The sequence below is a fragment of the Nycticebus coucang genome, chromosome 10 (genome assembly GCF_027406575.1).
Source record: "Nycticebus coucang isolate mNycCou1 chromosome 10, mNycCou1.pri, whole genome shotgun sequence".
NCBI classification, from domain to species: Eukaryota; Metazoa; Chordata; class Mammalia; order Primates; family Lorisidae; genus Nycticebus; species Nycticebus coucang.
This window is the reverse complement of record NC_069789.1, coordinates 27,865,790-27,878,211: the sequence shown is the minus strand read 5'-3', so window position 1 is coordinate 27,878,211 and position 12,422 is coordinate 27,865,790.

The window sequence follows — 12,422 nt, the reverse complement described above, 5'->3', positions numbered from 1 at the left end:
ATCTTCTTTGGCATTACTGTGAATGGGATAGAGTCCTTAATTGTTTTTTCAGCTTGACTATTGTTGGTATATATAAAGGCTACCGATTTATGAATGTTGATTTTGTAACCTGAGACCTTGCTGTATTCCTTGATCACTTCTAAGAGTTTTGTAGTAGAGTCCCTAGTGTTTTCCACATATACAATCATATCATCTGGGAAGAGCGAAAGTTTGATCTCTTCTGACCCTATGTGGATACCCTTGATTGCCTTTTCTTCCCTAATTGCGGTGGCTAAAACTTCCATTACAATGTTAAAAAGCAATGGAGACAATGGGCAGCCTTGTCTGGTTCCTGATCTAAGTGGAAATGATTTCAATTTAACTCCATTCAATATGATATTGGCTGTCAGTTTGCTGTGTATGGCCTCTATCAGTTTAAGAAATGTCCCTTCTATACCAATTTTCTTAAGTGTTCTGATCATGAAGGGATGTTGGATGTTATCAAAAGCTTTTTCTGCATCGATTGAGAGAATCACATGGTCTTTGTTTTTTACTTTGTTTATGTGCTGAATTACATTTATAGATTTATATATATTGAACCAGCCTTGAGACCCTGGGATAAAGCCAACTTGATCATGATGTATAATTTGTTTGATGTGTTGCTGGATTCTGTTTGCTAGGATCTTGTTGAATATTTTTGCATCTATATTCATTAGTGATATTGGTCTATAGTTTTCTTTTCTTGTTGGGTCTTTTCCTGGTTTGGGGATCAGGGTGATGTTTGCTTCATAGAATGTGTTGGTAGTCTTCCTTCTTTTTCTACCTTTTGGAACAGGTTGAGTAGTATAGAATTCTGATGTGAAACCATCTGGTCCTGGGCTTTTCTTTTTGGGGAGGTTTTGTATGGTTGATGTTATTTCCAAACTTGATATGGGCCTCTTCAATATTTCTACTTGATTCTGGTTAAGTCTTGGAAGGTGACGAGCTTCCAAGTATCAGTCTATTTCCTTCAGATTTTCATATTTCTGAGAGTAAAGTTTCTTGTAATATTCATTAAGGACTTTTTGGATTTCTGAGGAGTCTGTTGGTATTTCATCTTTGTCATTTCTGATTGATGAGATTACAGATTTTACTCTTTTTTTTTTCCTGCTTAGGTTGGCCAAAGGTTTATCTATTTTGTTGACCTTTTCAAAAAACAAGCTTTTTGACTTATTGATCTGTTGTATTATTCTTTGTTTTTAATTTCATTTAGTTCTGCTCTGATTTTGGTTAATTTTTTTTCTTCTACTGGGTTTGGGGTTGGAGTGTTCTTCCTTTTCCAGTTGCTTGAGATGTCCCATTAAGTTGCTAACTTCCTCTCTTTCCGTTCTCCTGAGGAAGGCTTACAGTGCTATAAATTTCCCTCTTAGAACTGCCTTTGTGGTGTCCCAGAGGTTCTGATGGTTCATGTCTTCATTGTCATTTTGTTCCAAAAATTTGTCAGTTTCCTTCTTGATCTCATCTCTGACCCAGCTATCATTCAGCATGAGGTTATTAAACTTCCATGCTTTTGTATGAGTATGCAGATACCTGTTTTATTCCATGATGGTCTGAGAAGATGCATGGAATAACTTCTATTCATTTAAATTTACTGAGGTTAGACTAGACCTAAAATGTGATCAATTTTGGAGTAAGTTATGTGGGCTGATGAGAAGTATGTGTATTCAGTTTTGTTAGGATGAAATGTTCTGTAGATGTCTGCTAAATCTAAATGCTGGATGGTTAGATTTAAATCTAAAATTTCTTTACTCAGCTTTTTGTTGGAGGATCAATCCAACACTGCCAAAGGAGTGTTAAAATCTCTGACTATTATGGAGCTGGAGGAAATCAAGTTGCTCATGTCTGTTAGAGTTTCTCTTATAAATTGAGGTGCATTCTGGTTGAGTGCATAGATATTCATAATTGAAATCTCATCATATTGAGTCTTACCCTTAACAAATATGAAGTGACCATTCTTGTCCTTCCTTGCTTTTGTTGGTTTAAAGCCTATTGTGTCTGCAAATAAAATTGCAACACCTGCTTTTTTCTGGTTACCATTTGCCTGAAATATGGATGACCATCCTTTCACCCTGAGTCTGTATTTGTCTTTTAAGTTAAGATGTGACTCTTGTAAGCAACAGATATCTGGTCTGAGTTTTTGTATCCAGTCAGCTAGCTTATGTCTTTTAGAGGACAGTTTAAGCCATTCACATTGATGGAGACTATTGATAAGTTTGGTGAAATTTTGAGTATCGAGTTTTTCAAAAGTCCAGTGGACATTTTTAATCTTTTCACCATTGTAGAAGTTGGAGTTTGATCAGGTGTTTCTGAGTGAGTTTACGTTTGTAGTAGAGGATTGGGTTGGTCATTATGGGGATAGGTCTGAAAATATCCTGAAGAGCTCGTTTGGTTATGGCAAATTTCTTCAACATATGAATGTCATTAAAGTATTTAATTTCTCCATCATAGATGAAACTCAGTTTAGCTGGGTACAAGATCTGGGGTTGAAATTTATTTTTTTAGGAGATTAAAAGTCGATGACCACTCTCTTCAGGCTTGAAAAGTTTCAGCAGAGAGATCTTCAGTCATTCTAATATTCTTACCTTTGTAGGTAATGGCTTTCTTTCACCTGATAACCTTGAGAATTTTCTCCTTCATGTTAACTTTAGTGAAGCTAATTGTGATATGTCTGGGGGATAACTTATTGGGGTTGAATTGTGCTGGAGTTCTGAAACTGTCTGCTATCTGAATTTCAGAGTCTCTAGGCATGTCTGGAAAATTCTCTTTCATAATTTCATGCAGTAGGGCCTCTGTGCCCATCGATGCCACTTCATTGTTTTCCAGAACTCCTATTATTCGTATATTGACCTTCTTCGAATTATCCCAGAGCTCTCTAAGAGAATGATTCATTTTTGCTCTCCATTTCTCTTCCTCTTTGAGAGTTTGGGAGCATTCAAAGGCTTTATCTTCAATGTCAGAAATCCTTTCTTCTGCTTGGTCCATTCTGTTGCTGAGGGATTCTACTGTATTTTTCATATCTTTAAGGGCTGCAAATTCTTGCTTCAGTGTGTCTAAGTCTTTGGTGGTTTTGTCTTTAAATTCATTGAATTCTTGAGACAACTTTTGAATTTCTCCTCGGATTCCTAATTCCATATTATCAATCTTGTCTGCAATCCAAATTCTGAATTCGATTTCTGACATGTCTGCCAGTTGTTTATGAATGGGCTCTTCAATTACATCAGCCATATCTTTCCTTGTGGGGGTTGATCTATTCTGGTTATTCATGTTACCAGAGTTTTTCCGCTGATTCCGCTCCATGGTTGTTTTACTCCCTTTGATTTTTCCCCTGGGGTTTAGTTGAGGGCCCATTCAGTGTTGTGGCCTGAGAGACTTGGGCCCTGTGTGGTGTGGTGGGGCTAAGTGGTTCTGACTTATTTTCAGCTGGCTTCTGTTTGACCCCAGTGAAGAACTTGCTCTGGGTTGAGGTCTTAGTTCTCTGAGTCAGCCCTGCCCTGTAAGTTTCCTGGGTCTGTGAGTCACCTCAGGCAAATCCTATACTCAAGGGTGGCCTCCTCTGGTTGCGCAGGGAGGTAGGGGGTGTGGCTTCAGCCTCCTCAGGGAACTGCCGCTCTGATGTTGTTCTCCCCCAGCCTCACTTCTGTGTCCCAGAGTCAGGACCACCAGCTGCAGTTCGGGCACTGTCCACGCCTGACAAATCCCCCAAGAATCTGGACTCCTGTGGGACTGGCCTCCAGATCCCAGAGTGAGGGTGGGATGGGGCGCTGGGAGCCCAGAGCCCCCGGCAGCAAGCACACTTAGTTCCTCCCACTCTTCAGCTCCGCTGCACCGTTGCAGCCCAAGCCTCCATGTTTCAGAGTGAGGGCGGGGTGGGGGGAGTGGCGGGAGCCCAGGGCCGCCAGCAGTGAACACACTCAGTTCCACTTAGTTCATTGCCCGGCTGCCCTGGCAGGAGCTCAGGTCTCCAGATCACAGAGCGAGGGCTGGGGGAGTATCGGGAGCCCAGAGCCCAGAGCCCAGAGCCCAGAGCCCAGAGTCTTTCACCTGGCTGCACCACTGCAGCTCAAGCCTTCAGGCTTCAGAGTGAAGGCGGGGTCGGGGGAGCAGCTGGATCCCAGAGCTGCCAGCAGCGAACAGACTTAGTTCGACCCAGTTGCTTGCCTGGCCACACGGCAGGCACTCAGGTCTCCAGACCACAGAGCGAGGGGGGGGGGGAGCGCCGGGAGCCCAGAGCTGTCGGCAGCGAGCACACTCAGCTCCCTCTCAGTCTCTCACCCGGCTGCACTGCCACAGCTCAAGCCTTCAGGCTTCAGAGTGAGGGCGGGGTGAGGAGAGCAGCTGGAGCCCAGAGCCACCGGCAGCTAACAGAGTCAGTTTAACCCAGTTCCTTGCCTGGCCACACGGCAGGCACTCAGGTCTCCAGACCACAGAGCTAGGGCGAAGGGAGTGCCGGGAGCCCAGAGCCGCTGGTAGCATGGTCACACAGTTGTGCTCAGTTTCATGCCTGGTTGTATTGTTGCCCAAATAGGGCTGCTGCACCACGCCTCAGGGAAGCACCGCCCTGGTGAGGGTCGCCCTCCACTGACTGTCCTCACCTCTCTCCCGTGCCCCAGAATCAGCGCTGACCAGCTGCAGCTCAGGGACTGTCCTCTGCCCTCTAGAAGTCACCCAAGAATCCGAACTCCTGGGGGACAGGCTTTTAGACCTCAGAGAGAGTGGAGGGAAGTGCTGAGAGCTCAGAGTTGCCGGCAAAGGATATTTACAGTTTTATACAGTTTTATGTCTGGCAGGAGAACGCCTAGGCACCCTAGTAAGGGAGGTAGGTCCAGATTTTAGTAGGTCTCTCCCATGAAGTGTAGTGGGAGGGCCTTTGATTTCTGCCTGTTTGTTTGTGGGGTTCTTAAGCCGATCAGGTTGGGGGGGACTCCTGTCTACTTGGTGGTGGGTTTTGTACCTTTTGTTTGCATCCTTGTGGTCACAGCTCTCCTCAGCAGGGTTGACGTGCGTTCTTCAACTTTCTCGCTTGGTGCTGCTTGAATCCATCAGGTTACTTGCTAAATTTTCGTCCCTTAACTCTCCTTCAGGACGGGGGGCCTCTGTGGAAAGCTGGCTTCAGTTCACCATCTTATCTCCTCCCCCACTAGATAGATTTCTATATCACAAAATTGAGTTCATGGCTTGGTGCCAGTAGCTCAGTGGCTAGGGCGCTGGCCACATACACTGGGGCTGGTGGATTCCAATCTGGGCCTGCTAAACAACAATGGCAACTAACAACAAAAAAATAGCTGGGCATTGTAGTGGGCACCTGTGCACTCAGCTACTTGGGAAACTGAGGCAAGATAATCTTCTGCTTAAGCCCAAGATTTTGAGGTTGCTGTGAGCTGTGACACTATGGCACTCTACTGAGGGCAACATAGTTAGAATCTGTCTCAAAAAGAAATAAAACTAAGTTCATAATAAAATACCGACCTATTAAAAGTGTTAAATATACTAAATGAGAAAGTACCAGGAACAAATCCAAATGCCTGTTAATATAGATACATTTTTATGGTAATGAAGCCCTTCCTGAGAATGACCTCTCAAGCAAGCTTCCTGAAGTTTGTTTTAGCAAAATAAACGTTAAAATCCCCTGTATATAAGGAAAAAAATTAACGAAACATGCTTGCAAAATATTTGCAACACATATATCAAATAAAATATATTGCAATGTTGCAGAGATTTCTTGTGTATCAATAAGAAAATCATTCTAAAATTGGGCAAAGTACATTTTTCTTTACTGATCTACAATTGACCTCTGGACCTGGGGAAAATATTTAGTGCTCCTGATAAGACAAGGACTTTAAGTGAAAAAGGGAATAAATTTTGTTTTCTATCCACAAAGTTTATAAGGCTGCAATGTGGTGGTACTTATGCTTTTATGTGTTCATAACCTTTTTAAATAGAATCCACCAAGTCACTCATACTAAAATATTTTTAGGAAATAATTATAAATTCATACCATTTGTCTTTCTCAGCTCTGCTTAAAGTAACACTGTATTAAGAAGAACCCACATAACGTTTTTATAAATAAACTTCAATGCATCCATAGGGTAGTACAATATGTGACAGTTGAAGGTGGCATATACACAGGTGTCTGCTGACATTGTGGAGGTGAACTTTTAAGATTTACAATGAGGAAAAAGTCAATGTGCGGATACATACACATGGACTATGGCAATGTGTGAGCTGAAAATATGTAAAAAGTATGATAAAACCATTTAGCATTAGAAATTGGTATAAGACTAAGTTTTTTTCTTTTATTCCCTGTGATTTCTGCAGTGAACATGTATAAGTTTTAGTGAAAGCTTATCATTAATGAAATAACACTTTCCCAAGATTTTTGGATATGAACCTTACACATGAAGACTAATTTCCCACTTTTTATTAATTAATTCATTTGAATTAGTATATTCTGCTAACTTTTAGTCTCCTCAGAAGCAATGTTTTTACTTATATCTGTGCATGTATATTTTGTTGTGTATACATTTGATTATGTACATATATTTTTATTATATATTTATTACATATATACAAATAATTATAGATTAATCATTTTATTTGTACCCTTAAGAAAATAAAACTGACAAATACAAATGATTATTGATCTTGCAAAAGTACTGTTTTACTTTTTTCTTTTCTTTTAATTGAACTCTCTATCTGTCCTTTCAATCCATATAGTCTCCAAACATAACCTGGTAACCCCTTGGTAGCAGACATATACTATTGCCTTTCTGGATCATTCCATCCTAAACTTTCATGTTTACCTGACCAGCCTGAGGAAGTTGAGAGGTTTAGAATTGTTGCATTAGGACTTGATCTCAGGTGAAGTTGTTCCTTCCTCCTGTCAAGCACAGGTAAAAAGATTTCTTTAGCTCCTTCATCTTTTTTTTTTTTTTTTTTCACCATACACTGGTGTTATATACCATTTGACAAATTTTCATCACACTGGTTAAAATAGCCTTCCTGGCTTAAGATGATTGGAAATTATCATGAAATGTCAGAGTAACAGTATTGGAGTGAACTAACATAATCTATATTAGATTAATTCCAAGTTCTCTCTCATAATTAGTGAAAGAGAATAAATCTGACTATGAAATTAAAAAAAAATTCTTTACTTTTGAAGAGAATAAAAGCAACAAAGCAATTCTAAGGTTAAAAACTTACTGAAAAAGACCTTTAAGTGACATTTGAAATTTTATAACAGTCTTAATTACTAATATTAATCATTGGAAATATTTATATGTCAATCTAAGCATTCAATAATGAACAGCACTTACCATTTGAATCCTGCATTTCCTTTGGTTTAAAGATTTTTGAAATCAAAGTGAGAATTAACATTTTTTTGAAAATTCATTGTTGTTACTTCAGCCTTCTTTTTGTCAAAGACCTTTTAAAACTAAAATTTCTTTAAATGTCAATCATATGAAAATAAATGCTAGAGACCTGTGTGTGCCAAATATCATTCACTGTAAGCCACCATGGGGTGTGCCATGCCCCATTATCTCATGTTCAATAACATAATTTTAAAAAGCTGCCAATTATAGTTATAATCATGAATTACAAGTGGCATTCCTAAGTCAGAGATGTTAAAATCCAAAAAACTGAACATCTTAGAATCATTGAAATACAGTTGTATTTCTAATCCTTAAAGCATACCACAAAGTAGATATGATTATATCATTTTACTTAATCAAAATGTCATCTTTCTTAGCAGTCATAGGAATAGTTATAATTTTCAACAATTACTGAGCTGTTATTTATGCCAGGAACTGTTCCAAATACTCAGCATCACAATGGCATTCTGTGAGGTTCCCTTACTATTTTTATTTCTATTTTATTGATGAGGAAATTGAGGCACCAAAAAGCTAAGCCGAAGTGTGTCTCAAACGACAGTTAAACTGAATCCTAAGGCTTTGGATGCTAATAAGCTGTTCTTTTGTTACATAGTGAATGCTAATAAATATTGTTCTATCTTCACAAGACAATTAAAGATTTGTTCTGAAAACAGGAATACATGCAACTTAATGCTTACAATTACATGAATAATTACATATTTTGAGTTAGCATACTACAATTTTTTAAAAAGGTTCTCTCAATTTCGTAGGAGTGCTTTGCATTTGGCTTGCACAAGAGGCTATGCCAGGGTGGCCACTGTGTCCTTTGTTGACAGGAACTGTGATTTGAACATCAGAGATGCTGAAGAGAGGACACTTCTGATAAAGGTATATAGTAGCCAAAAATTTCAGCATGAGATGGATTTGATTTAAACCCATAGAATAAAAATGGATTTATCTCATTTGAATATAAATAATAAGTGAAATCTGTGAAAGGTTTATGTTGAATTCCTAGAACTTATGATCTATTTCTTGGTCTAATACTGACAAGCTGTGCAATGTGAAAGACCTCAGTGCATCACTGTCCTCCTAGAACATGGCGTTGCTCCCAGTACTGCTGATATCCATGGTAACTGTGCTCTCTACTACGCTGCCCACAGAGGCAATGTAGTGATTTCAACAAAACTTCTTGAACATGGTGCCACTACAGAGATAATGAACAAGGTATAGATTAACTGACTTTATTTTCGAAATATTGGAAATGCCTTTGTTTTAACATTGACATATGTAAGTGTTAAATTTTACAAGTTTGGAAACTCAAGCATTCCCTAAATTAAAATATTTTGAAATAACTCAATTGTCTAAGGTTTCTGTTTAAATATTGGTACTTCAAAGAAGGATGAGAGTGTAGCTTCTTTTATGCATCTATGGTAAATATTTGTGATAACACTGAATTTGTTGAAGGTTAAATTATTTTTTTAAATGTTTTCCCACTCTGTTGTTTTTTTCTAATTATTGTAAAATAATACATAAAAGCCAACTTATCCTAGAAATAGGCTTTATTTTAAAACTTTGACAAAAGAAATGTATTTTACAAGAAATGGAAATCTTGTTGTTTACAAGTTCCTTAAAAAGTAATTTCTAGGAACATGATTTGCCTCACATAAGCAAGGGCTAAAGAGGGAAATGGGGAATGGGGAAAGGAGGGTGATCAGAAACTTGCAGGCCAGTTTAAAAACTACATAACTGTGGGAAATAGCAAGAAGAGGGGGGGTTTTTTGCATGTTTTCCCCCAGTTTTTAATATTTAAACCAGAATCTCTTTATTTTGAGGGATAATAATTCTCAGTTTGAGAGAGTTAGTGAGGGGTAGACTTGCCTAGGCATCAATTTTGGGAGAACTCTGAGGAAACCAGATAGACAATGAGTATGATGAAGTAGGAAAGAAGGAAGAACAAATAATTAACTGATTATCCTAATCTGGCAGAAGCAGCCACTTAGGTAAGAGTCTAAACTCTGCTCTCAAGACTAGAATCTACTGATGGGAAGGTGGGAGAGAAGGACCTTATAAGTAGCATGTTGACTTCACTAGTCCCTGTTCTCCCCTTCCCTAGAAACATTAAGTGGAATTTTCAGTAATGACTCCACCTCTTATTCTTTCTTCTTTTTGGCCAAGTCCCAGAGTGGTGACAGAAATTGTCCATGTGTGTAGATAATGAGAAAAAAGTGGTTGTCTGTTGCATTAGTTCTCCTCTAGAATTGTGCTGCACAGTGAACTGGGAAATGCAAAAGAATAATTTACAAGTCTAGGCTCTTTCCTGAAGATTTTGATTCAGTAAATCTAATACGGTCCAGGCACATACATTTACAAATATTTCCTTGAAGGCAGGTACAGTGGCATGTGCTTATGGTCCAAGTTTGTGGGAGGCTGAGGTAGGAAGGATCGCTTAATCCCAGGAGTTTTTTTATGTTTTATTTTTTTGAGACAGAGTCTCATTATGTCCCCCTTAGAAGAGCCCCTTGGCATCACAGCTTACAGCAACCTCCAACTCTTGGGCTTAAATGATTCTCTTGCCTCAGCCTCCCAAGTAGCTGGGACTACAGGTGCCTGCCACAGTGCTGGACTATTTTTTTTGTTGAAGTTGTCATTGTTGTTTTGCTGGCCAGGGCTGCGTTCAAACCTGCCATCTCAGATGTATATGGCCCATGCCCTAACTGCTGAACTACAAGCGTCAAGCCAATCCCAGGAGTTCTTGACACTTTCTTTGACTCTGTCTCTAAGAACTACACAATTTCTTCAAGATTATGATACACTGAGCTCTTAAGTGAAATTATGAATTCACATATATGAAAAAATGTAAGAAATTTCTAGAGGCACTACTTCTTCAAATTTCTGCTTTCCAGTAATACTAGACTGATGTTTATGATGTCTTCTAGTGCTTAAGAAGGTAAAAGGAATATTATTGGCAATATCTGTTAGCTTACAGATATTGTAAAGCTTACAGCTTTCTTTTCCCCTTCAACCATTAATCATTCACTGTTATGAGAAGGATTTTAGAAATTGACTTGTGTGTAGTCTTTCAATAAGTACAGACAGACCATTTTAGTATTTCCTCTTTGTTATCATTCAGATGATTAAGTCAACAAATGTTTTTTACAAGTAGAGTTTTCTCAATCAGAATGGTAGCAAATCCTTTACCTTTTTTTTTTTTGTAGTTTAAGCTGTAATATGAACTATCTGAGCACATCTTTAGGTTCATAGAGCTTCAGCATAATCAGGATGGCAGTTTGAAACACTGAAAACCATGAAGTTAGTAAGAATACATATAGGAATTTTTAAATAATTCAGTTTCAATAGTCCTAGAAACCATTGTATTTCTGCTTTATATTTGTTATCCATTTGACTAATAATCTGGGGAAATTCAGTATTAATGCAAATAGACTGTAACTAAATATATATTGGAAAACGTTCAAAGTGGATATTATGAATTTTTATAGCAAATTTTATTCCATATTGGGGCCTGATTTTTTTCTTTTTTATAGAACATATGTTGCTAAGGGAAGGCAAGATTTTGCATGCAAATACTTGCTTTATTCACAACCATTTGGAAACACGTGTATGACAAGTATAAAAACACATGGTCTATAATTTAATTATGACCCATAGATAGGTTTGGTAACCTTCCATACATTGAACCAACATGTATTAGGAAACAGGCAAAATATGGATTTCAGGCTTCGCTTAAGGAATCATCAAACCTTGTGTCAGGCTTCTCTTGAGGAATCTCTAGGTGTCCCTTGAGCCCATCTTACTGTTCGGTATCCAGTGCAGAGGTTGGCCCTTGATAGGAGGCATAGGCTTTCTATTTTGCTGCTGCACCCACCTAGGTACTTTACTTACTCTGGTCGCATACTGGGGCTCCACAAGTATTTGAATGTATGACTCCCGTTTCATAGTATATGTTTATAAAAAATTCGAGGTTTTCCAGATAGATTATATTTGTCAATAGCAGGCATCCTGAAACTGCGGCCCACGGGCCACATGAAGCAGTGTGAATTGTATTTGTTCCCGTTTTGTTTTTTACTTCAAAATAAGATATGTGCAGTGTGCATAGGAATTTGTTCATAGTTTTTTTTTTGTAAACTATAGTCCGGCCCTCCAATGGTCTGAGGGACAGTGAATTGGTCTCCTGTTTAAAAAGTTTGAGGACGCCTGGTCTATAGTATGTAACCTATATTTTGTATTAGTCCCTTAGTGATATGGTCAGATCCTAGAACTTAGAAAATACCTTTTAAAAACATTGTCTTTGCATCTACCAAATAACTGTCTTACTGTTAGAACACCTATAAACCTTTTTAAGTTAATCATGGTTGTAGTTGGATAGATTATGCATATTGAAGATGACATATATTTCAGCACTATTCCTTAAAAATGCAAATGATTTGGTGCTTTTACTTAGGCTGTAAATAATTCATGTAGGTCAGTATTAGAACTTCTATTGAGAAACCATTGTATTTCTGCTTTATATTTTGCTTAAAATAAACATAATTTAAAGAGAAACTAGAAAAAAATGGATTAGAAAGATAAATATGCATTAGGTTTCCAGATACCATTTTCATTAATAATAAAATTATTTAGTGAGCTTTCTAACAGCTGAGATAAAAATTGATAATCTTTTTTTTTTTTTTTTTTTTTTTTGAGACGGAGTCTCACTATGTCACCCTTGGTAGTGTGCCATGGTGTCAGAACGCACAGCGACCTCAAACTCTTAGGCTTAAGCAATTCTCTTGCCTCAGCCTCCCAAGTTAAAAATTGATGATCTTGTAACAGGAGACATCCCATGGGCCATTTAATAATAAGCAAACAAAGTTCATTTGAAGCCTAGCTTTTTTTCACTCAGAAAACCTTAGTAACCATTTGAAGCAGGAGTGACAGACAAATTGGCATTGGGGTTCTTGTCACCATCAATAGAGGAGATTCCTGTGAGTTGGTATCACCTGGTGAAATACTGTCCCTTTGTTGGAAAGCTTTCAA